Raw genomic sequence first — 27447 nt, forward strand, 5'->3', positions numbered from 1 at the left:
TCTTGAGTCAGGCGGGCGATATGTTCATCCCGTTGATTAGTAGTTCCGTGTTCGGAAGTCTCGGGCGGATCGCTAGAGGTCACGATGTTTTCTACACCAGTTAGAATAGATTCGGCCGGATCAGACATAGTAATTTCATTTCCTTGGACAACCCAACTACGTTCGGGTAGCGATGACGTCTTTGACCTCGTGATGTAAGGATGGTCGGCCATCGAGTGTCAACACGAATCAACTCTCTGTTCGGGAATAAGATAAAATAGACATACAGTATAAACGATGTTAATCTCATGAACATATCTAGGTAAAGTCATTATCACGTAAAGTCAAGTAAGTCATGTAGCAAATAATTCATCAAATAGAGTCAAACAAGTTGTCAAACAAGCATATCAAGCAACAACGTGTCCTAACATGCATGTGACCTCTTTGTGCCAGAGGTAGGCCTAACGTTTGTTTGAAGGGTAAATTGTGCCATAATACGTCATCCCGTTGCTTTGATTAAACGAATTCTATTTCCCAAAATAAAGTACAAGATAATGTAATATTTATTACATGTCAAATGAATACAACATAAAGTGTTTCTCAGTTCAAAGATGTTCTGGATATTGTCTCAAGCATATGTCAATATTTCTTTGGCGTTGGAACTCCAATATCCATTTATGAATAATATGAAATTTTTGCACCTCACTTGTATCAATTGTTTTGCATTATAAAATACATCCTTAAAACCCCTCAAAAATTGAACCAAACCGATAAAATCGACAAAGCCGAAACCGATAGAATTTATACTATAATGGTTTGATTTGATTTTAATGTTAAAAAAATGACTTAATTGGTTTGGTTTGATTGGCGTTCATGGCCCGGGTTGAATATTAAAAAAAACGACTTGATTGGTTCGGTTTGATTGGCATTCATGGCCCGGGTTGAATATAAAAAAAAACGATTTGATTGGTTTGATTTTAACCAAAAAGGGAGTCAAACCGAACCATGAACACCCTATCCAAAGTAATGCGATAGAGATTAAAGCAACCTTAATGTGTGTAATCCCAAACGGCCTCATTAGTCATAAGACATATCAAAAAAATTATTCATGTCGGCTAAGGCTTCCACTTCTCTTTTTCTTCATTCTAATATTTGGCAACAACGTAACTAATAGAAAAACTTCATGAAGTAGAGAAAATCCATTATAGATATTTATGCCCTCAATTTTGACGATACTGATAACAGCCACATAAACTAAAGAAGTAAATGTACACGAGATTCTTATGCTACAACTTTAGCCCATCACGTGATTCACAAGTCTGATAAACTGAAGTGAGATCAACAGAGTCGCTCACGAGAGAGGAGGAGAGATGGAGCGGCTGTTAGGGTCTGGTAAGTATTTGAAGAGCCGACAAGGCTTGCAAGAAAAGGGAGTGGACAGATCTGTCCATGGCTAAAGAGAGGATTAGGTTTGCAAAAAATGGAGGGGAAGGGAGAGAGAAAGAGGAGGGCAGGGGGGGGGGGGGGTGCGGCGTGAAGGAAAGGAAAACCTAGCCGTTTCATATTCTGTGAAAGGGCGGGTCGGGTCGAACTTAAACGGGTAGTGGGCTGGGCGGATGAATTAAAATATGGGCTGGGTGGATGAATTAAAAATATGGGCTGGTCGTATAGGCGGGTAGGTCTAGACGAAATGGGCTGGTAATTTAGGCTTTAGCCCAAGTGATTTTAGGACTGATTGTGGACTGATCTGGAAATATTTGTAGGCTGATTGGGTTCGGATTTGAACGAATGGGTTTCTGAATTTAAATAAAAGGCCTATTTTAAATAACTATAAACCAACGTGTGCTAAAATATTACCTAATATAAAAGTATGTATTTATTAGCGCTCAGATAAAAAGTAAAATTATATGATATTGTAATAGCCGTGCGATAATATTTTAAAAAAAAATCAACAGTAAATAAACACGATTGTTTAATTGCGCAACAATAAATGCGATGCGTGTGCATAAGCTGGTAAAAATGCTGAAATGATTATAATGCAAATTATAATAATGTTGGTAATAATAAGAACAATAGAAATAATAATAATAATAATAATAATAATAATAATAATAATAATAATAATAATAATAATAATAATAATAATAATAATAATAATAATGAGGTAGTAACGGTAATGATAAAAATAACAATAGCTAATGACTAAAATAGGGTAATGAAACGTTGTTATAAATAATTATTTCTTAAATTGCCCAAAATATTAGAAGCGTAAATAAATATTTTGGAGGGAGGCGGGACAAAATTGGGTGTCAACACTAGTGCTCCCAGAATAGGAAGTACTATGATGAGGATGAGTTTACGTTCCTTCGCCATTGAGTGCTTCTTCGAAGATGGCCTTTCGCAAGGTTGGAATCCTATTACATTGCCACAAAGATCTTTATTACCTTCTAATGAGGCATTCATGAAAGCTTTATTAGTTGGTATTGCACCTTCCAACTCATTGTACGACAAGACGACATCCCGCAAACCCATCGAACTTTCAAATTCTTCAGGAATGCGGCCAGAAAGGCCATTGTGGGAAAGATTTAAGATTTCCAAGACATCCAAATTGGCTAACTGAGAGGGTATTTCTCCAACAAGAAGATTATGGCTCAAATCGAGTACATTAAGTTGAGTTGCTCCCCCTATCTCCTTTGGAATTTTCTGGTCCAATTTGTTGTTGCTCAAGTTCAAGAGAAACATGTTCCTGTAATCTCCTATAAATGTTGGGATTGACCCATTCAATCTATTGTCTGACAGATCAAGGGACTCTAACTTTGTTAGTGACCCAAGTTCTACAGGAATATTGCCAGAAATGTGGTTGTTTTGTACAGAAAGTTTACCTAAAGAGGTCAATTTTTCGAATTCCCTAGGAATCTGTCCAACCAAATTATTTGACGAAAGATCAAGTCGTTCAAGCCTGTTAATTTTTCCAATCTCTGGTGGTATGCTACCACTAATGTTATTTCTAGCCACCTGCAGATTAGTCAAATTTTTACATTTTCCCCAGTTGCTACTAAGTTCACCATGGAAATCATTGTTGCTCAAATTAATGAACTGAAGCTCTGGGTAGATACCAAGAGCTTTAGATAAATTCCCACTGAAGTTGTTGTTATCAAAACGAACCCTTTTTAAACTCGAGCACTTGTTAAAGCTCCTTGGTATTGGCCCTGTCAGATTGTTACTATTCACCTCAAAGCTCTCAAGTTTCCCACCTCGGCAAAGATGCTCTGGCAGATGGCCTGAAAACTGATTTTCATCCATTTCCAGCCTAACCAAATCATCCAAATATGCACGTTCTTCTGGAATGGAACCAAAAAGTTTGTTGTCACGGAGAGAAAAAGTTAGCAAGTTTCTCAAATTTCCAATGGAAGCAGGAATTGAACCAGTAAGTTGATTGTCCGATAATTCAAGATCAGTGAGGTTTTTAAGATTCCCCAACTCTGTAGGAATGGGACCAGAGAGTTGGTTGGAATAAAGGTGCAAGAGTTTGAGCTCAGTTAAGTTACCCATTGTTTTGGGAATTGGACCAGAGAGACTGTTTGTCTGGAAGCTCAAATTCTGAAGTGACTTCATCTTCCCTATTTCAGCAGGAATGGGACCAGACAATTCATTGGAGAAAGCATAGAACAATTTTGCATTGACTAAGTTACCTATTTCTAGAGGAATATGACCTATTAAGTGGTTAGTATCAAGATAAGCTTCAACAAGATTGACAAGTTTCCCTATTTCTGCAGGAATAGAGCCAGAAAGATTATTATGATATAGATACAAATAAGACAAGTTGTTCAAATTCCCCAATGAAGCAGGAATAGAGCCATCAAGAAAGTTAGTATTCAGAGCTATCTCAGTTAAGGACCTTAGATGACCTATTTCTTCAGGAATGGAACCGTTTAATTGGTTGTCAAAGATGTGGAGGGTCTCAAGCTTTGCTAGTGAGCCGATTTGGGGTGGGATTGTGCCTGAAATCTTATTGATGGACAAGTCAAGATAGACAAGATTAGTTAGCTTACCTATTTCAGGTTGGATGGTACTAGAGATCTGATTCATGCTAAGATCAACATATTCAAGAAAAGGGAGAGATGAAAATGGAAATCATAGAGTGTACCATTAACATTACAATTTGTAATATTCAACTTGTTTACCCGACCATTAACGCATATAACTCCATACCAATCCCTGCATGCATCAGAAGTGTCCGCTCCAAGGCTGGAAGAATTCTTGGCATCAGCAGGACTTTGTGTCCATGAAGCCTGTAAGGAATTATTCTGGTTTCGGAAAGTTGCTTTCCATTTTAGGAGAGCAGTTGCTTCTTCAGTGGAAGCAAAAGAAACTATGAAGAGATACAAGAGAGTGAAAAACGCAAGAAAATAAAATATTCTGGGAACCATCATCATTGCCGGCTAAAAGGGTTTCAATTTTTGTTGAAAATTGGACGGATCTGACCGTTGTCGAAGATTTCATCAGCAGAAATAGGTGAAAAATTATCAGATCCTGTGGTAACAAAATCAAACTCAAAGTCGTCATCATCATCTTCATTTACTACTTGATTTTCATTCATCTCATCCTTTTTTTCCTTTTCATGTTCTGGCTCATTCATCTTCGAGTTTCAGTTGTTACTCCAACACTACTCTTACAGAAATTGCTGCTAGAGTTGTCGAAAAATTTAGGCCTGAAACTGAAACAGAGGTGGTTCCTTTCCAGCAATTCAGTTTTGTATACGGTAAAAACCGATTATGAGGCAAACCGGTGGAACGAGGAGCTGGCGGAAGAAAGGAATGAGAATGTGCCGGATACTATTCACCCTTGACCGAGGTAACGCTTGGACCGAAGCTGAGCGAGGGACACCGACTGATCTGCCTTCTTCGTCATTGAAACGGCCAAGTTCGGTGACCCGAGAATTCGTGGCCGTTGGTCCGTATAGCTGTTGGTCCGCATAGTCGTTGGTCCGTGTGGCCGTTGCATGCGGGCCACGCGCCAGTAGCGTCCTGTCATGGTCAACTACCCACCATGCGTGTGTCAGACGGCGCCGTCAGTCTAATCCCACCAAATCCGTTCAGAGCTGTCCTTATTACTATTATTTTATTAGTTCACATTGTATGAAACTCATGGAGGTCACGCTATAAATAGAGCACATCCCCCTCCTTTGTAAGGGTTGGCTCCTTTACTTTCCAAGAACATTTATAATAGAAGAGCTCATATATACAATCTCTCTCTCAATATCTGATTCGGCCGAGGCCATTTGTTTCCATTTATATTGTGTTTCTTCCATCAAGTATTCAACATAGCTTCTAAACGTCCATGTCCATAGCAAACTAAGCAAATTATCGTTATTAGCCGTTTTATTACTACGTACTCACACACTTATTTTCCACTATCAAATATACATCAAGATCCAAGCACATATCCCATACCCGCGTACAAATTCAATTGGTTTCCCGAATTCGGGGTAAACAGTTTGGCGCCCACCGTGGGGATAGGATAATAGTGATCTCTGGTCTTGATTTCTATCATATTCATCAAAACCAAAAACATCTGAAAACAGACTAAATGGCCGATATCGAACAATCCGGCCATGCGAAAAACACCGAGATTGTGGCGAAAAATGAAGGCAGCGGACTACGGGGATTTCCAAATCCCGCTGACCCGAACCTCATCGATTCGAGGGAAGGGCTCAACCGGCAAAATATGGTGGACCAGGAGAATGCTGCCCCACCGGCCACCGATCCTCTAAATACCCACAATTTCGTTATGCTGTCACGGACCCGGGGCCGGAGAGAACCAGACGCACCAAACGACAGTGTTAACTTACGTTTAATTTTTGAAATGTTGTAGGAACAAAGAGCGGCAATCGCCGAGCAAGGAATAGCAATTGCCCAGCTGCAGAGCGGAAAAGGTGAAGCAGAGCCGGAAAAGGCAAAGGGTACTGCCAAAACCGGAAGAAACGAGGCGCGAATGGTTGAGAGCGACGGCTCCGGAGCCGGCTCCTCTATCGAGGTTCTAAAGATGCTCGAAAATTTGGCGAAACGGGTAGACTCAATCGAAAAGAGGGTCGAGACATACAATTCTCGGGTGGACCAGATACCGGGGGCTCCACCTTTGCTGAAGGGGCCGAATTCAAAAAGGTACATCCAAAGGCCTTTTCCTCCGAGTGCAGCCCCGAAACTGATCCCGAAGAGGTTCAAAATGCCCGATATACAGAAGTATGACGGCACAACGGACCCGCACGAGCACGTGACCTCATATACCTGTGCCATAAAGGCCAATGATATGGAGGAAGATGAGATTGAGTCAGTGTTGTTGAAAAAAATTGGGGAAACTCTGTCGAAGGGAGCGTTGACGTGGTATGACTACCTACCCGAGCATTCGATCACTTCTTTCAAAATGCTCGCCGATGCCTTCGTAAAGGCTCATGCCGGTGCCAAAAAGGTGCAGGCCCGCAAGGCTGATATTTTCTGAATAACCCAAAGGGACGATGAGTTACTGCGGGAGTTCGTCAACCGGTTCCAGAAGAATGCGCCGCACAATCTTTCATAAAGGGGCTCAACATGCTAAGTTCAACTGCTTCGGCCAAATTGAAAGAAAATTTGCTGGAATACGAGGCTGTGACATGGGCCGATGTCCATAACCGATATGAATCGAAGATTCGGGTGGAAGATGATCAGTTCGAGCTCCCCCCGGACCCTGTAAAAATGGATAGAAGTTTTGAAAAGCCAAAGAAGGGTTGCAAAGGCCGAGTCGTCGAGGGAAAGGTTTTGGCCATACTCCCATTCGGAGAGACAAAATTTTAGGTCGGAAAAGTCAAGGGAAAGCCCAAACCATTTCTCGGGTCGGGGTAGCAAGCAGGTCGAGCGACCGACGAGTAGCTGGGGGCTCTCGTTCAGGAGCGATGTCGGAAGTTCTGCCGGTAATAAGGGCCAACCGAATATTTCGGAGTACAACTTCAACGTAAGTACTTCAGGCCTCGTCTCGGGCATCGGCCGCGTCCCGGACGTGAGATGGCCGAAACCGCTAAGGTCGGATCCAGGCCAACGGGATCCGAACGTGGTGTGTGAGTATCACGGAACCCATGGCCATAAAACCGAGGATTGTCGCCAGTTAAGAGAAGAGGTAGCCCGCTTATTGAAAAATGGTCATCTCCGAGATATGCTGAGCGAGCGAGCCAAAAATCATTACAAGGAAAGGGAAGCTCATCGAAGGGCCGAGCTGGTCGAACACCATCATACAGTCAACATGATAGTTGGGGGTATTGACGCCCCTCGGGGGCCGGTAATGAAACGGACAAAGGTTTCTATTGTTCGTGAATAGCGCTTTCGAGACCACTCAACCGGGGGATCTATTTTCTTCAATGACGAAGATGCGGAAGGCATCATTCAACCGTACAATGATGCATTGGTAATTTCTATACTTATCTTTAAAACTAAGGTTAAACGTATTTTGGTTGACCCAGGTTGCTCGGCCAACATCATCCGATGGAGAGTGGTCGAACAGCTAGGGCTGCTCGATCGAATCATACCGGTGGCTCGGGTACTGAGCGAGTTTAATATGGTTAGCAAAGCCACGAAGGGAGAGATCTCGTTGCCCGTGAACGTAGTTGGCACCATTCAACGAACGGTGTTCTATATGATCGAAGGGGACATGAAGTATAATGCATTATTGGGCAGACCCTGGATACATAGCATGAGGGCAGTACCCTCAACACTGCATCAGTTGTTGAAATTCCCCACCCCGAAGGGGGTGAAAACCATCTGAGGTGAGCAGCCCGCAGCAAAGGAAATGTTCGCAGTATAGGAGGCGGCGCCCCGGCCCAAAGAGCCGACTCGGGAAGAAAAGGGTGTAACCGGAGGGGAGGTCCCTCAATAGCAATCAAAGTATACCGGGCCAGATCCAGTGCATGAAGAGGATGATTTCGGAGTACCCAGATCTTTTGTCATGCCGGATGACTCGGACGCGACCAAGTCAACCGTAGATGTAGCACCTCGTAACTTCGGACGAAAGTTTGACTCATAAGATGATAATATAATGGAACCAATATGAGGGTTATAGGAAGTGTTTTTAAAACCAATTAAGTCATAAGAAATATCTTTGGGCAAAGAAAAGTTGGAAGCCACTCTACGGGGCATGTTTGCAAGTGAGTTTATGGAAGGTCTTACTTCCAACGACCATAACCCCTCAATTAATTTTGATTTTGGGAAAACTTCCTTGACGAAAGTTGTAGCCCCTTGAAATATATTTCCAACGGTATATTATGGGCCTCAAACGGACATCTGTGCAAAGAGTTATGCCCATTATACGACAGACTGTCCGAGCAGAAGAATTTTGACGGACCATTTGACGGTCCGTAGAACATTTTGACGGTCCGTAAAACATTTATACGGTCCATCAAATGGTCACAGAGAATCATATTTTGTTGGCCAGTTTTACGGTTCATTTTGACGGTCCGTATAACATTTTGACGGTCCGTAAAACAATTATACGGTCCGTAAAATGGTCATAGAAAACCATATTCTGCTGGGCAGTTTTACGGCTCATTTTGACGGTCCGTAAAATAATTATACGGTCCGTCAAATTGACTTAAGCCAGCGTAAAATGGTAACAGAAACTCAATTTTTGCTGGGTAGTTTTACGGACCATTTTGACGGTCCGTAAAAATGGGCGTAGAATTGCCCGATGGGGCAGATTTTAAGATATTAATAAGAGACCCAAACTCATTTTTATTCATTCCCGTTTCTCCTACATGACTCAAGGGTTCTCTATAGCTATCCAAACACTTCATATACAAGAATCCAAGTGAAACTAAAGATCCACTTTATCAATCCACAAGACTAAGTGTGAGAAACACATCAAATCCATTCAAGTCAAGAAATTCCATGGAAGGTGGAATTAGGGTTTTGTTCAAGTGAAGCATTTCAACTCAAGGCTTCTTCCTAAAATAACTACGGTAAGTTTTATGATGTTTCATGATGATTAAAGTGTTGATAAGTTCTTGGGGGAATAGTAAATGGGTTTGATAAAGAGAATTATTTGAACTATGCTAGGGTTGTTGGATTGTTGACTTGGGATTGTTGTATTCATATGGGTGATGAAGAATGATGTTAATTACATCTACTTAAGATTGTAGAATCATCTAGAAGTAATAAAATGAGAATTGGGTGAAGAAATCACCATTAATGGAGACTATGGAGCTTCATGCCCACTAAGTGTTTGATAAAATGCTTAGATGACCAAAGCATGAATATTATTGCTAATATAGAATACCTTTGACTTGTATTGATATAGATCAAAGTTGAAAGGATTGACGAACATTGTATTACGCTCAAAGGCTGGAATTAAGGTATGTGAGGCTAACTATCTACGTTAGGGAATATTCATGATTCTCCCTACGCCTCATTCTTCATACTTGTCCGTAATTTGACTCAGAATATAATTTAGCCCTAGGTTCATGATATGATATAGAACTGTTATCTTCTAGGGCTGCAGTTACCGAATTCGTTCATGGTTGTCACTTTGAACATCATGAACTCAGCACGTAATCTTTATAGACTTATGCATTGTTATCACATGAGTCTCAGTCAGTGTATAACCAGTTATTTGCATGAGTCCCATAATCAGAAACAGTTATCATGCTATCAGCTATAGCCAGTCTCGGTTTTGTAAATGGTTAATGTTGAACATCTGTATCTGTACTTTTGGGCCCTAGGCCACAGTTTATGCATACGTATTGCTTGGGCCAGAGGCCACAGTTTTTGTGCACAATATTTGGGCCCCAGGCCACAGTTATATTTACAGTTTTACAGGTGATTCTTCATCCAGAACAGAGAGTACTTCAGCTTCTTACTTTCCTATTTAGTTTAGTTTCAGTTTCAGTATTTTATTGCTTCAGTTGCTTTACATACCTGTACAATTCAAATGTACTGATGTCCCTTTTTATTGCTTGGGGGCCTGCATCTTGCGATGCAGGTAACGATACACAGGTTGACGACTTAGCTAATTAGGAGTGCACGTATCAGCTACTGGTGAGCCCCACATTCCTTCGGGGCGTTGTCAGCTATCCAGTTATTTCAGTTTATAGACAGCTCTATCATTCAGTACTCTTAGAGACTTCATAGACACAGTCCAGACAGTCAGATATTTATTATGTTAGCCTTGTTGGCAGTTGTTCAATCGTTTTGGTTTAGCCATGTTAGCTACAGTCAGATATATTTCAGATTGTCTAACTATTTCCGCATTATGATTTCATCCAGACCTTTAGTATATCATCATGTGTTTAGTTGTTTCCATATTCAGTTATGTTTTGATATCACATGTTGATTCAGTCAGCCAGTTGGTTCGCTCGGTCACATGCAGTCAGGCACCGGGTGTCGTGTTACGTCCAGGCCTAGGTTCGGGGCGTGACAGTAGAGGAGCTGGAGCAGATCATCCTGTTCGAGTACTTACCGGACAGAAAGGTATACCTGGGCACGGGGCTTACCCCAAAGCTCAGGCGCAAATTAATTGAGTTTTTTTCGAGCTAACGCCGATTGCTTTGCATGGGCGCATATAGATATGACAGGTATATCACCGGAAATAGCATCTCACAAGCTCAGCTTGGACGGGAAGTTCCCCCCGGTGAAGCAAAAAAGAGGGCCCATGGCGGAGCCAAAACACGCCTTCGTAAAAGACGAGGTAACAAACCTTTTAAAAATAGGTTCTATTCGGGAGGTGAAATACCCGGATTGGCTTGCTAACATGGTGGTGGTGCCCAAAAAAGGTAATAAATTTCGAATGTGTGTCGATTATAAGGATTTAAACAAGGCATGCCCGAAGGATTCATTTCCATTACCTCACATCGATAGAATGATCGATGCGACGGCCGGACATGAAATGTTAAGTTTTCTCGATGCTTACTCCGGGTATAACCAAATCCGGATGCACCCGGAGGATCAAGAGAAAACATCCTTCATCACCCGTTATGGGACTTACTGTTATAACGTCAGGCCTTTCGGATTAAAAAATGCTGGTGCAACTTACCAACGCCTAGTTAATGGAATGTTCGAAGAACAAATAGGGAAAACGATGGAAGTTTATGTTGACGATATGGTTGTTAAGTCCCTGGAAACAGAGGACCATCTAAAGCATTTGCATGAAACCTTTGATGTGCTCCGCAGATACAACATGAAGCTCAACCCGGAGAAATGTGCCTTCAGGGTAAGGTCCGGTAAATTTCTGGGTTTCATGGTGTCAAACCGGGGAATTGATATCAACCCGGACAAGATCAAGGCCATCGAGGACATCGAGGTTGTGAACAACATAAAAGGGGTGCAGAAGCTCACCGGAAGGATAGCGGCGCTGAGTCTCTTCATATCCAGGTCCTCGGACAAGAGTCACCGTTTCTTCTCTTTGCTCAGGAAGAAGAACGACTTCGTTTGGACACCAGAGTGCCAAGAAGCTCTACAAGAGTTGAAGAGGTACTTGTCTAGCCCCCCGTTGCTGCACACACCGAAGGCCGACGAGCCGCTCTTCCTCTACCTAGCTGTCTCCGAAGTGGCGGTAAGTGGCGTTTTGGTCTGAGAAGAATCAGGTGCGCAATTCCCTATCTATTACGTGAGTAGGACTTTGGGGGATGCGGAGACCCGTTACCTCCATTTGGAAAAATTGGCATTAGCACTGTTAAGCACTTCCAGAAAGCTCAAACCTTATTTTCAATGCCACCCCATATGTGTAGTGACCACTTACCCTTTGAAAAACATCATGCATAAACCGGAGTTGTCAGGTAGGTTAACAAAATGGGTTGTAGAAATTAGCGGTTACGATATCGAGTATAAACCTCGAACGACCATCAAATCCCAAATCTTGACCGATTTTGTGGCAGACTTTGCCCCATCTATGGTCCCCGAGGTCGAAAAGAAACTTTTGCTGACCTCAGGAAAGACCACGGGCATTTGGTCTCTACACACGGATGGGGCCTCGAACCTTAGAGGTTCCAGACTAGGGATTGTCCTTAGGACCCCGCCCGGGGATGTCATTCGACAATCCGTTAGAACTGCTAAATTGACTAACAATGAAGCCGAGTATGAGGCTATGATTGCAGGTTTGGAATTGGCTCGAAGTATGGGAGCCGAAATAATTGAGGCAAAGTGCGACTCGCTCTGTCGTAAACCAGGTGAACGGCGTATTCGAAGTCAAGGACGAACGGATGCAGAGGTACCTCGAAAAAACCCAAGTGGTGCTTCATCAATTTAAAGAATGGACCATGCAGTACATACCGAGGGAGCAGAACAGCGAAGCCAATGCATTAGCAAATTTGGGATCCTCGGTCGAGGGGGAGGAAATCAACCTCGGGGCAACGGTGCACTTATCGAACACGACCATAGAAAGCGGACACGCCAAAATATACACAATGGGCTTAACTTGGGATTGGCGTAATAAGCACATCGACTACTTGCGTGATGGCAAGCTCCCAAATGACCCGAAGGATTCACGGTCACTACGGACGAAGCCCGTTTTTACCTAGTGGACGACCAACTGTATCGACACTCTTTCCTCAGTCCCCTGGCTAAATGTTTGGGCCCCGGTGAAACGGAATACGTGATGAGAGAGGTACACGAGGGAACCTGCGGCAACCACTCCGGTGCAGAATCTCTGGTTCGAAAGATTATCAGGGCCGGTTATTACTGGAACCGGATGGACGAAGACTCGAAAAGGTTTTGTCCGAAAATGTGACGTGTGTCAGAAGCATGCTCCGATGATTTACCAGCCCGGGGAGTTGCTACATTCGGTGATCTCACCTTGGCCTTTCATGAAGTGGGAAATGGATATTGTGGGTCCGTTACCTTGGGCACCAGGTAAGGCCCGTTTCATTTTGTTTATGACTGACTATTTTTCTAAGTGGGTTGAAGTGCAGGCCTTCGAAAAGATAAGAGAGAAGGAAGTCATCGACTTCATATGGGATCATATCATCTGCCGTTTCGGCATCCCTGCCGAGATAACTTGTGATAATGGTCCTCAGTTCGTGGGTGGAAGGTCAACGATTTTCTCGAGGGATTGAAGATCAAGAAAATCGTGGCAATCCCATATCACCCATGTGCAAACGAACAGGCAGAATCCACGAACAAAACGATAATTCAAAATCTGAGGAAAAGACTTGAAGCATCAAAGCACCATTGGAGGGAGATATTGCCGGAGGTGCTGTGGGCTTACAGAACCACATCCAAATCGAGCATGGGGGAAACCCCATTCTCATTGGTTTACGGGGCCGAAGCCCTTATCCCCGTGAAGGTTGGCGAACCGACCCTCAGTTTCAGGTATACCACCGAGGAGTCAAACGAGAAGGCCATAGCCGTGAAGCTCGACTTCACAGATGAACTACGCGAAAGCGCGTTGGTCCGCATAGCGGCCCAAAAACAGAGAATGGAAAGATACTACAATCGAATAGCCAACTTTAGACATTTCCAAGTTGGACACTTAGTGCTTCGAAAAGTTACCTTGCACACCAAGAACCCCAACGAGGGAAAGCTGGGTCCGAACTGGGAGGGCCCGTACAAGGTAACGGGTATAACGGACAAAGGATCGTACCAATTGGAGTCCATGGACGGGCAGGGTCTGCGTAATAACTGGAACGTGGCCTATCTGAAGAGATACTACTGCTAAGGTATGGCCTCCCCGTATTCTCTTATTAACCTTTCTCTTTTGCAGAGAGTCAAGAACGGGGTAAAACTAGAATTTAGGCCAGAAAACACGTGTTGCACTCTTTTCCTTAGTACGGTTTGTCCCAAAATGGATTTTCCGACAAGGTTTTTAATGAGGCAACAAGTACAACGTGTTACTCGACAAAGATGAAAGACCAGCACCCGGAAATCCGAGGTCACACCCTCCGATTGGGGACTTAATAGCACTCACCCGACCTTGCAGCTCGGATAAGTGCTAGGGGAATACCATGGCCGCGCTGGAGATGACCCCGGTCAAAGAAGATGAGGAAACTCAACATTTGCTACGGCAAAACTAAGGCCCGGCCACCGGCCATAGCCTTCGATGTAAGGACCAAACGATCATAATGAATCGTGTCCCATTTAGCATTTGCTACGGCATTACTAAAGCCCGGCCACCGGCCATAGCCTTCGATGTAAGGACCAAACGATCATAACGAATCGTGTCCCGTTGTATATTTGCTACAGCAAAGGTAGAAGGAATTAAAATTCTCATATGTACAAACATTTTGTAAACACAATGTTATCAAAAGCTTGGATAGCAAAATCTCGGGTGTCTTTCTGTTAAAAGGACTTTGCCCCGATGGTAACCACCATATTCCGGCACTGCCTCATTCACATACTCTATACCGAGGATTGTGCCCAAAATTCGACAAACTCCCCCAAACGAGGACTGCTACATCAAAAATTTTGCCAAGGCTGAAAAAAATACCGACCCTAAAGAAAATGCCTATCGTAATTCGGAGACGTCTGAACTTATGAAGCATCGGATAAGTCCCACGGTCACGGTTAATTAACGACTATGGGACGACTTGCCCTAAAACGGACCAACGGTCATGGCAAAAATAACAGCAAACATTCATACGAAGAAACAGGAAAAAGACATTCTTTATATATACAAGGGATGCTTTTTTACATCAAAAATTAAAATCCTACAAAGGCAAAGAACAAAAACAAAGACGAAGCACAAGCCCTATGCTATCCGGCATAGCTAGAGGTGGATGAGTGCTCGGACTCGGTCCGCTCGGAGTCGTTTGACTCGGACCCGAGAGCACGATTGGCTTCCTCGTCCATCCTTTTGGCTTCGAGTATCAGGGTTGGAAGATCCAAAAGGCCGTGCTCAGCTTGCTCGAGGGTAATCCGCCGAGACTTCCACTTCTCATACTCGGCGACAATAGCAATATGAGCCTCGACCGCCTCCACACTTTTCCAGGTTTCTTCCAAATCGGCCTCATCCTTGGCCAGTTTGGCTTCCAGATCAACTTGGTTCTCCTCAAGGACACTTCTCCTACGGGTGGCCGCCTCTAGCTCGGCCTTAAGGTCGTCGTTGCCAATAACCGCCTCCTCGAGCTCAGCTCTTAGGCCTTCACATATCCGAGACCGCTCCTCGGCTTTCTCCTCCAACACCCTCCTACGCTCGTTGAACAAAGCAGCCTCGGACTCGAGCCGCCGGTTCCTCTCGGCCAAGCCCGTAGCATCAGCCTTCACCGAGTCCAATTCCCCCAGAGTCGAGAAACCGTGGTCTCGAGCTCATCTAGCCTCAAGGAAAACTGGGCTTTATCTCCGCTAAGGTCGCTCTTGTCAGCCTCAAGGCTCCGGTTATAGTCGGTCATAGCGGCCAGTTCACTCTTCAAACGACGGTTTTCATCCTTAGCCGCATCGAGCTCAGGACGGACGTTGGCCAGCACGGCCTCCCGGTTCAACTCTTTCTCTTTCTCCCGAAGAAGATGCTGGTATTTCTCCATTTCTCGGCCCTGGGCATCCAGTTGGCCTCGAAGATCGTCTATCTCGTTTTGAGCACGGATGAAGGCTTCATTGACCAGCACCACACTCTGCAGGTAAAACAAGTTAGAAGACTTAGGCAAACCTAAAGAGATAAGATGTTAGTGAAGGTCGAAGGACGGAACGAATAGAGAATGATGCAGTAGAATAGAAGTAGACGACTACCGTGATTCTGGGCGACCCATCGACCACGTGACAGGTGGGCCCATGTTCGGTTCCCATAAGGGTGCTGGTCGAGGAGTACAGTGACCCAGTCACTCAGATTCCGAATGACCGGAGGAACGTACCCATTGGTTGATGAAAGTAAGAAAGAAACGGTGAGAAAGCGGAATCAAAATTTGACGAAGCGTGCTAAAGCAATTATTCGAGGTTCCGGACTTACGCTTGTTATTCCACTTCTACGGGAAATTCATACAATCGGCTGGAATAATGTCCTCGGTCTTCACCCGGACGTATCGCTCCAACCATCCCCGGTCTCTGTCTTCATCCATTTTTGAGAAAAATGGATTCCGGCTGCGCTTGGCCAGTTTCATTATGCCACCCCGGAACAGCCTCGGGGAGTATAGGCGTATCAAGTGGGCTAGTGTGAACTCCTTCTCGGCGTTGTTGGCCAACAACCGAAGACACGCTACGACCCTCCAAATAATTGGGCCGACCTGAGCCAACGAAACGCCGTAATTCCGACACATGTCGAGAATGACCGGATCCATCGGAGGGTCGAGTTTGAGAGTGAAAGGATATGTGTAAACGTACAGAAACCCTTCACGATGGTCAGTAACAGATTCATCTGGTCCGGGGACGAAAACCCGAACTGGACAAGTGTCCCACCCACAATCGGCCCGGACTATATCGAGCTGCTCATCAGTAATAGATGAGAGGTACCGCCTCACGTCGAATCCCCTGTCTGAAACGGAGGAAGGCTTTTCGACCTCGAGATCTTTATTGAAGTTGAATTTAGCCGGTATGATATCCGAAGCCGTGGGCTCGAATTTAGCTGGAGACGCAGGCTCGGCCCCCGGGGATGACACCAGTGGAGCATCATGGGAAGTGGTTTCAGACATCTCGGAAATATGAAGGAAAGAAGATTCAAGAGAGGAATTTAAGAAAAATGAAGGAACTGGTGATTCGAGGGGTCACAAAGTAAGAAGCAGCAACACTCGAGCAAAAATAGTTGGCAGAAATGGTGACAGAGTTAGTTCTTTTGCACGTAGTATGAAGCGATGAATCAACAACAGAACAAATATGAAGTTAATTGTGTGTGGTGCAGATGAAAGAAACGCAGAAATAGAGTGGAGTTGAAGAAGAGCAAGGCGTAAACATTGTAAAATGAAGAGGTAAAGAGTCTTATATAGGCATGGAAGAGAAACGGTTACCGAGTACGACCAATCAAGACGCGCCACGTGCCCCCATCATTAATGCGAAGCGACTCAAAACGACGTGCAAAGGGCAGTTGGCAGAAGCAGGCCACCCAGGGTGAGACACGTGGCCAATTAAAAGGGAGGCATTACGCAACCGTTCTCGCCAAAATGAGAAGATAACAATGAGCTGACAGAACCACCGGTTTCAGACGTTATCCACTCCCCGTTACTCCGATAGATCGGAGATTCGGGAAGTGTAGGGGCTATCTGTATACTGTAAAAACCGGTTATGAGGCAAACCGATGGAAGGAGGAGCTGGCGGAAGAAAGGAATGAGAATGTGCCGGATACTATTCGCCCTTGACCGAGGTAACACTTGGACCGGAGCTGAGCGAGTGACACCGACTGATCTGCCTTCTTCGTCATTGAAACGGCCAAGTCCGGTGACCCGAGCATTCGTGGCCATTGGTCCGTATAGCTGTTGGTCCGCATAGCCATTGGTCCGTATGGCCGTTGCATGCGGGCCACGCGCCAGTAGCGTCCTGTCATGGTCAACTACCCACCATGCGTGTATCAGATGGCGCCGTCATCTAATCCCACCAAATCTGTTCAGAGCTATCTTTATTACTATTATTTTATTAGTTCACATTGTATGAAACCCATGGAGGTCACGCTATAAATAAAGCACATCTCCCTCCTTTGTAAGGGTTGGCTCCTTTACTTTCCAAGAACATTTATAATAGAAGAGCTCATATATACAATCTCTCTCTCAATATCTGATTCGGCCAAGGCCATTTGTTTCCATTTATATTGTATTTCTTCCATCAAGTATTCAACATAGCTTCTAAACGTCCATGTCCATAGCAAACTAAGCAAATTATCGTTATTAGCCGTTTTATTACTACGTACTCAAACACTTATTTTCCACTATCAAATATACATCAAGATCCAAGCACATATCCCACACCCGCGTACAAATTCAATTAGTTTCCCGAATTCGGGGTAAACAAGTTTAACTTAGGTGGTTCCTTCTAGGGGTGGGCGTTCGGTTCTTCGGTTCGGTTTTCTCATACTTCGGTTTAGCTATTTCGGTTTCAGTGTTTTGAAAGTGAACACCAAACACCGAACCAAACTAATTTGGTTCGGTTCTTTCGGTTTCGGTTTTTTGAAGTTTGGTTCGGTTCGGTTTCGATTTTTTCAATTCGGTGTTTTCAATTCAGGCTTTCAATTGGCAGCAGCAGCTGCGCAGTTTCAGCAGCAGCAGCAGTTCAGCAGTAGACAGCAGCAGACAGTTTTCAATTTTCAATTCAGCAATTTTCATTTTTCAGTTCAGCAGTTTCAGCAGCTCAGCAGTTCAACAATTCAGCATTTTTCAGCAGTTTCAGCAGTAATATTTTTCAGCAGTTTCAGCAGCAGTATTTTTCAGCAGTTCAGCAGTAACATAATGTGAACTTGAAGCCTTTACGGTGACCAGCAACAAACAACGTACAAGACAAAAACAAGCAACACAAACAACATAACGATAAAATGAGCAGCAGCCAAACGGCCAAACAACATAAATGTCCTAAATTTTAGCTCCAAATACAAAACATAAGTTGTAACACCAAGTGTTAAATCCGTCGTCTCACATAACAATCATAATTAAGTCCGAAATTTACCAAATTCAAAACATAAGCTTAAAGTTGAAGGTGAATCCGCCTATCTTCAAGACATCTCTTAATATGCTTCATTAAGCTAGATGTGTCATTTGCTCTATTACAATTAAGTATCGCACCGCATGTTAAGCACCTAGCTTTACGCCCTTCTTCATTGTCTTGAACCATCACAAAATGTTGCCAAACTTGTGAGCGAGCTCTAGAAGGCATGGTTGAACTTGAAAATAACAAAAAATAGATAAAACCAAAAGTTAGAAAATAACTTTCAAGATAAAAGAATAAAACTACAAAATAAAGTATTGAACTTACCACTAGTAACAAAGAAGCAAATTGCAATCATACATCAACAATGCAAGGATCTCTTCCACTATTTGCCATGTCTAAAGATAATTTAATCAAATATGTCATACAACATAAATAAGTATATTATTTTTTCACTAAACACATAAAAAAAAATACAAAATCTTACCAAGTTCAATTTCCTCAAGATGATCCAAACTTTCTTCCACACCAATAGATTTAGTCTCTTTCCTAAGCCAATCTTGAACACAAATAAGAGATTGCACACATTTAGGAGTCAACGAACTTCTAAACGAATCAAGTACACAACCACCGGTACTAAATGCACATTCCGATGCCACACTAGAAATCGAAATAGCTAACACATCACGAGCCAACTCTGAAAGAACAAGAAATCTAGGAGCATTAACTTTCCACCAACCTAAGATACTAAACTCAACGGCGGTTTCACTTTCATCTATTGGCTCTTGTTCTTCACCAATGTATTTATCCAACTCGGATTTAGCACACCCACTTCCAGAATCTTCCTTTTGTTTCTTCAAGTGAAGCTTAGTTCTCAAAGCATTTGATTTCACACTTGAAGATGACCCCGAACTACAAGTTACATCAGATGTATCATGAGATGAAGTAGATAGAGAAGGAGACGATTGATGATGAGATGCTCTTGAATAATTTTTAAGATACTCTCCAAACAAATATTTCATATAATCGTACACTCCTTCTCTTACTTTATTTCCAACTTCCTCCCCAAATAGCTCTTCAAGTGCAAAGCTAACACACACAAACTTATTGCGAGGATCCAATACGGAAGAAATAAAAAACATTTTTTTCATCTTTTCAGGATCACCCCAATACTTCCTAAACTTTTCTCTCATCCGCTCAGCCATTCTACTCAAACTAAGATCTTCACTTGCTACATACGCTTTCAAATATGCATCAAGCTCACATATATCCTCAAAATGAACATTAGAAGTAACATAATGTGAACCTGAAGCCTTTACGGTGAGCTTGTAAAATCTTTCAAGAAACAGTATCACATTCCTTACATTCACCCAATCATCACATTCAAGCGTACCTGCGACACTTCCATCTTCACAAACATAAGTAGCAAGATAAGTTTTAAAATTCTCATCAAAAAAATCAAACCTATCAAATGCCTTCTCAAAATTTTGTGCCGTGTTCAACATCGCGTAGGTGGAATTCCACCTAGTAGGCACATCTAGAATTAATGTTTTAGCACATCCCACCTTTTGAACTTCACAACATTTCTTAAAGCTTCTTGTTCTTGCCGAAGATCCTCTAACATACCTTACCATTTGCCTAACACGTTTAACAGAAGCATCAATTTCCTTCAAACCCTCTTGCACAATTAGATTAAGTATGTGAGCCATACACCTCACGTGAAGATGCTTACCATCCATTATATTAGTTCCCCACATATTTAACTGTTTAGACAATTCTCTAACTGTAACATCGTTTGAAGAAGCATTATCAACAGTAATAGTAAATACCTTGTCCAAGTTCCAATGAAGCAGACAATTACTAATAGTCTCTGCCATGTGCTCACCCTTATGACTAGTGACAGGGCAAAAATTCAGTATTCTTTTATGCAACTTCCAATCTTTATCAATAAAGTGAGCAGTCAAACACATATAATTAATTTTTTGCAATGATGTCCATGTGTCTGTGGTAAGGCAAACTTTTGAATATGCTTCTCTAAAAGACTTCTTCAAATTTTGTCTCAGTTCATTGTAACGTTCATAACAATCCCTTGTTATTGTTCTACGGGAAGGAATTTGAAACAGGGGTTGTGCTACACTCATAAACTTATTGAAGCCTTCCTTTTCTACAAAGCTAAATGGTAGTTCATCAATAATTATCATCTCAACTAAAGCCCTCCTAATTAATTGTTGATCAAATTCCCAATGGTCCTCTATCTCATTCTTATCCTTAGATGGAAAATGTATCTTTTTCTGAGTGAGAGGTTTAATAAGGGATTTATATGGGTTGCACCTCAATAAATGTTATCTCAAACCCGTTGTCCCATTTACAGTTGCAGCAGCAAGATCTTTTTTACAATACTTACACTTCGCTCTATCAATTCCTTGTACAACAATCTTCTCAAAATGACCCTAAACAATAGATCTAGATTGCATTTCTTTTCTTTTCTTTGTTACCTGGGTGTCAAGTGAGTTATCATTGCTATCAGTATCATCTGTATTAGGTATGCTACCAGTTGAATCGACAACACTTAATTTAGTTTCATCCGCCATCTACGAAAATTAAAGAGAAAATATAAGGCATTGTATTTGTAGGCCAGCACATTAAAAACCAAAACCTCAACGAAAAATAACAGCACAACCACCAGCCACCAGGTATGATAAAAGTCTTTTTCTTTTTTCCATATACATAGAGATCTCAAACAATTACTCATTTAATTACAACAAATTCACAACCACCACATATCATGTTACAACAATCAAAACAGTAGCAAGAAACTCACATCAACTAGTGAAAGAACAAATGAAGTCGATTAGGAGAAGTGTGAGAGAGAGAATTCACCGCCAGAAGTGATTAGTCAGGACTGAAATTAGGAGAACTGAGAGAGAGAAATACTTACTCCGTCGCTGCCAGAACTTGGAAGAGAAGTCGCCGGCGAGATTGGAAGAGCAGCCGCCGCCGGAGCTGTGAACAGTGAAGCTCTGAAGTTTGAAGCTCTGAGACAGTGAAGTGAGAAGTGAAAATTAAATGAGACAGTCAACTGAGAAGTGAAAATTAAATTAGGAATAGGGATACGTTAGGTTAGAACTTAGATCAGATTTGTGACGTACTGAAGATGGAAGAATGGAAGAATGAAGATGGATACGTCATACGTTAGGTTTGATACAAAACAATGAAATGAAAGTGGGCTTTTTTTATTTTTGTACTTATCTTAGTTATCTAACCTCTGATAATGAAAGTGGGCTTGGGTTTCATTTATTTTGGACTTAAATTTAGTGGGCATGGGCCTAACTATTTAATATTTTTGGGCTAATACATAATATTTCGGTTTAAACCGAAAACCTGAAAAACCGAATACTAAATCCCGAACACCGAACCGAATCCCGAAATTTTTGAAAATTAAAACCGAACCCGAACCGAAAACCCGAAAAACCGAACACCGAAAAACCGAATTAATTCGGTTCGGTCCGATTTTTCGGTTTTCGGTAATTATGCCCACCCCTAGTTCCTTCGTTACTTTTATGGGTTCTCTAACAGGTTTTGGTGTAGGGATGGAAAAAAGAATATGATTAAGGCCAATGAAACCAACAAACACACAGATTAGGGACTCAAAAACAACATAATTTAGTTGTTTATACTACAACTCGCACATGCTGCCAAATGAGAGCTTTTATATTTGCTTTAGTACAAAATCATGAAGACTCCCCTGTATTAACATGAACATCACTTCACTTTAAGGACTTATAAATCACAGTTTTAAAACAAATTCAACTTTCAAAGGGTGGACCACTTCGTCCTATATACAATGTCCTTAAAGACAAAATGAGAAGAAAAAGGAGTATGAATATGCTATAAAGTAAATGAATCATGCCAATAGGATTAATAAAGAGAAATAGTAATTCAATTAAATCATAACGAAGTTGTAATTGGCTATCAGGCTTTCAATCTTGTCCATGCCAATCCAGAATGGAGGTACTTGCATCCGTATGGCTTAATGTTACTGAAGCACTTTCTCGTAAATAATTTCATTATCTCCCTTCTAAGCCTATGTTCTCGTATTCTTAGAAAAATCAATTTCTCTTCCTATACTCGATAGTTCTTGTATTTAGAGCAACAGTGAAAGAGAGTAAGAGCCCATTTGGATTGACGTATAAGTTACTTATAAGCTATTTTCAATTTTTTTGAGTGTTTGGCTGGCCAGTTTAAAGTCATTTTATGCTTAAAATAAGCTCAAAAAAATAATTGGGCCCATTTGACTTAGCTTATCTAAAGCAGCTTATAAGCTGGAAACAGCTTATAAGCCAAAAAAAATAAATTAGACTATCCAACTTTTTTTTTAGCTTAAAAGCTGTTTGCAGCTTATAAGCATAAGTCCATCCAAACATGCTCTAAGAGAGAAAGCAGTCCCGCAGATAGGGATGGGCTCAGTTTGGGCCAACCCGAAATCCAAATCGAAATCCGAGCTTTTTAAATATTTGGTTTGGATATTTGGATTGTGGATTGAATTTCGAATTTTATTTTTAAAATTTATGAATTTCGGATTGGATATGGATTTAGTACTACGGATTTTTGGATATCCGAAAATCCGAAATTTTTATACCTCATATCTAGCCCAACGTATATCATATGTACCCAATACTAATAAGTCTAGTTTCTAAAGATCCAATAGATTAATACCTAAGGCCCTACCCATTAAAATATTAAGTCCAATATATAATTCTCTACTAAATCAAATATAATATAAGGTTTCTTACTTCTCAAGTCTCAAAAGTCTCACGTTAGTGTCACCCATGGCAGAGTTCTTTGTTATTTTTCCAGATGACTACTTAGATTTTATTTTGGTCATTTTCACTTTTCCAAAATGTTTTTATTTGGTATGGATTTACTATATTGGACATGACTTGGATTTGTTAATCTTAATTTGAACTGGAAGGCTTTTTTTACTGAGCAATTATAATTTAAATTTACCTTTGTGGAACTATCACATGAATTTCATTCCTAATAAGTTTGCCTTAAGCTTCAAGAATCAAATCCGAAACTCTGAAATAACCAAACCGAATAATCTGAAACCAAACTTAAAATATCCAATCCAATCCGAACTTATTTGAATTGAATTTGGATTGTAATTTCTTCAATCCGACAATCAAACATCTAAACCGAAAATTTTATATCCAATCCGATGGCCCGAACACTCACCCCTACCCGCAGAGGTAAAGCAAAGCAACCTGGGTGTAGGGGTGGGCACGGTATGGTATATACCGAATACCATACCGATATCGAAGTTTTTAATACCGCGGTTTTAGTATTATGGTATTTGGTATGGTATTTGGTATGAATTTAAATTTTCTTTGGTATTCGGTATGGTATTTGGTATTTATAAAATGCATACCGAAATACCGTATACCATACCGAAGTTTATACTACATATATACAATCCATATATATTATATTTACTACTGCTAAATATATAGACTAGTTTTCGTATAAAAAATTACATCACATCTCATTTAATGCCAATTTGTATCTAATAGAAAATTGTACCATCAAAGCTAATTACTTTTTATCCAATATTTTCATGCTTTTAGTCTTTCACATATGCTGAGGCCTAGAAGCAGCTTTTAATTTGTCTCTGCTATTTTTTCAATACATTAAGACTTGAAATGGTGGAAATGGCCTATTCTCTCTGCTGCTGAATGAAATTTTTGGTGTAAAATTGTTTAGGACCGAAGATTATGCTTAATTTTGGCTAATGTTGTTTAGACTTTGAAACTTTGACTACTCTATCGTGATTCAAATGTCCGTTGTGCAATTGATTAACGAAGAAAATTGCTTGTACTTTCTTTTAAATACCTTTATTTGTGTATGGTGTTAGTTTAATATAATTGAGAAATCTCGAAGTCATAATCCTTTATTACATGAGTATATACGTAAGTCGAAGTCAAATAAACTATGGTTACCGAATTACCGTATCGTGAAATACCGAAATCGAACTTAAAAATACCGAACCGTACCGAATTAATTTGGTATGGTAATGGTATCGTATTTTTAAAAACCGAATACCGAAGTTACCGAACCGAAATTTCAAATACCGTACCATACCGTACCATGCCCACCCCTACCTGGGTGGGGTTAAGGGAAAAGTTGCCAAAAGAAAAATGAAAGGAAAGAAGAGCAACATTTGGAAGTAAACGTGTTTTAACAGGTAATACACGTGTTATAGGCTTATAGCCTCACAGGAGAACACCAAAAAGTGTATTCACAATCAAGAGTGGGCCCCACGTTTATAGTACCATCCACTTTACTTTCTGTACAACTATTCTTTGCTATGTTCGTACACCCCCAAATCTCATTTCTATATACTAGCCATATATGCCTGTGCACATATTTATTCACTTTAATTAGTCTGTCTTTAAAGTTTATATTTTATAAATAATTTTTAAAAATTTGTCATAATCATGACAATGAAAGTTATTTATCAATGTGAAAAAGAAAATTAGTAAGAAGGTGAGGAAAAATTAATATTTAGATTTTAGATTTTTTCTTTTAAATTGTTTAATATCTTATATGTATACTGACAAGTTGATATTCATCTCAATCAATTAACTGTTCAGATCCAAACATAAGAACCATTGTCGTATATATTGATTTTTTAAAAAGCAAAACTAATAAAATATTTTTATTAAATTAATTAAAAAATATGAGAAAATAAATGTGTCGGATAATTAAAATTGAAGTGCATGCGTCTATGGAATAAATATTAAGTATTATGACATATTAGAAATGTGATATGTTATATCGTAAATCACTAAATTTTAATTCCGAAATGAAAATATAAACTAGTACATTTTATAAATGTAAAAAAACAATAATCAGAGAATACAAAAGAGAGTAAGATAAGTAAAGTATTGACAAAGAGTTTTCTTTCTTTCTTAATACTTTAAACGTAAAAAGATGACAAACAATAGCAATGCAAATTTGTACCAAATGTTATATAAATTGCACACTTTAACCAACTACTTTTTTATCCGCTTAGCCATTTGTCATAGTCTCTCTCCAATAGACTATTTTCAAGAATATTGATTAGAAAGGATTAATTTTATTTTGGTTTTATAAATGAACAAGTAATTTGGACACACACATATTATATTTTTCAAGAACGCGAAAAGTCAAGAGTGAACAAGTAAAAGTGCACGGAGGAAATAAATGTGTCGGAGAATTAAAATTAAAATACATATGTCTATGGCATAAATATTAAGTACTATGACATATTAGAAATGTCCACGTGGGATTAAAAAATAGTTGGGTAAAGTGTACAAGTTATATAGCTTATGGTACAAGCATTCATTGCGTGTACAATTTGTTAAGCTTTTGGTACAAGTTTGAGCAGTTGTGTTCGTACCCCCAAGCCACTTATGAGTCATGTTCTTCCCCCACAAGCCGCTTATTAAGTACTATGACACATGTCTACGTTAATATGGACGAAGGGAGTACTTCATTTTTATTAATTTTTAAATAACGTGAAAAGTCAAGTATAATAACGTGGCCAAGTAATATGGGACGGAAGGAGTACTTCATTTATTAATTCTTAACTAACGTGAAAAGTCAAAATGAACAAGTAAAAGTGCACAGAAGAAATAAATATGTGTTGGAGAATTAAAAAAGAAATACACACGTGTATATATGAGAAGAGAATAAATATTCAGTACTATGACATATATCCACGTGGGATTTATTAATTTTCAAAGAATGTGAAAAGTCAAAAGTGAACAAATTAAAGTGCATGGAGGAAATAAATTTGTGTAGGAGAATTAAAATTGAATTGCATTTGTCTATACATGAGAAGAGAATAAATAGTCAGCTAGAACACGAAAAGTCAAAAGTGAACAAGTAAAAGTACACGGAGGAAATAAATATGTCGGAGAATTAAATTTAAAGTGCATACGTCTATACATGAGAAGGGAATAAATATTAAGTACTATGACACATGTCTACATGAGATATAAAAATAGTTGGATAAAGTGTACAAATTATATAGCTCATGGTACAATAATTTAATATGGGTACAATTCGTGAAGCTGTTGGTACAAGCTTGGGGAGCCGTGTTCGTCCCCCCCCCCCCCCCCCCCCAAGCCGCTTATTATATATAGAAAAATAATATAGATAAAAATGTAAAAAATCAAAAGTTAACAAGTAAAAGTGCACGGAGGAAATAAATTTGTGTAGGAGAAGTAAAATTGAACTGCATATGTCTATACATGAGACGAGAATAAATATTCAGCTAGAACATGAAAAGTTAAAAGTGAACAAGTAAAAGTGCACGGAGGAAATAAATATATCGGAGAATTAAATTTGAAGTGCATACGTCTATACATGAGAAGGGAATAAATATTAAGTATTATGACATATGTCTACGTGAGATATAAAAATAATTGAATAAAATGTACAAGTTATATAGCTTTTAGTACTTTTTCTATAAGAATGGAAAAAGCCAAAAGTGAACAAGCAAAAGTGCATGGAGAAAATAAATTTGTGTAGGAGAATTAAAATTGAACTGCATATGTCTATACATGAGAAGAGAATAAATATTCAGTTAGAACACCAAAAGTCAAAAGTGAACAAATAAAAGTGCACGGAGGAAATCAATATGTTGGAGAATTAAATTTGAAGTGCATATGTCTATACATGAGAAGGGAATAAATATTAAGTATTGACATATGTCTACGTGGGATATAAAAATAATTGAATAAAATGTACAAGTTATATAGCTTTTGGTACAAATATTCACTGTGGGTACAATTTGAAAAGCAGTGGGTACAAGGAGGGACTGCTGTGTTCGTCCCTCCTTGGCACTTATTATATATAGAAAGTAGAAAGAAATAGAAAAGAAATGTTTATTTAGACTTAGTTTGATTAGACTTAGTTTGATACA

General features: G+C 40.4%; 1 pseudogene; it reads right to left on the reverse strand.

The window, feature by feature from the left end:
* Positions 1-1081: 1081 nt before the first annotated feature.
* Positions 1082-4415, reverse strand: LOC132628915 (MDIS1-interacting receptor like kinase 2-like; annotated as a pseudogene).
* Positions 4416-27447: the final 23032 nt, after the last annotated feature.

This window comes from Lycium barbarum, chromosome 2, assembly GCF_019175385.1.
Source record: "Lycium barbarum isolate Lr01 chromosome 2, ASM1917538v2, whole genome shotgun sequence".
NCBI lineage: Eukaryota > Viridiplantae > Streptophyta > Magnoliopsida > Solanales > Solanaceae > Lycium > Lycium barbarum.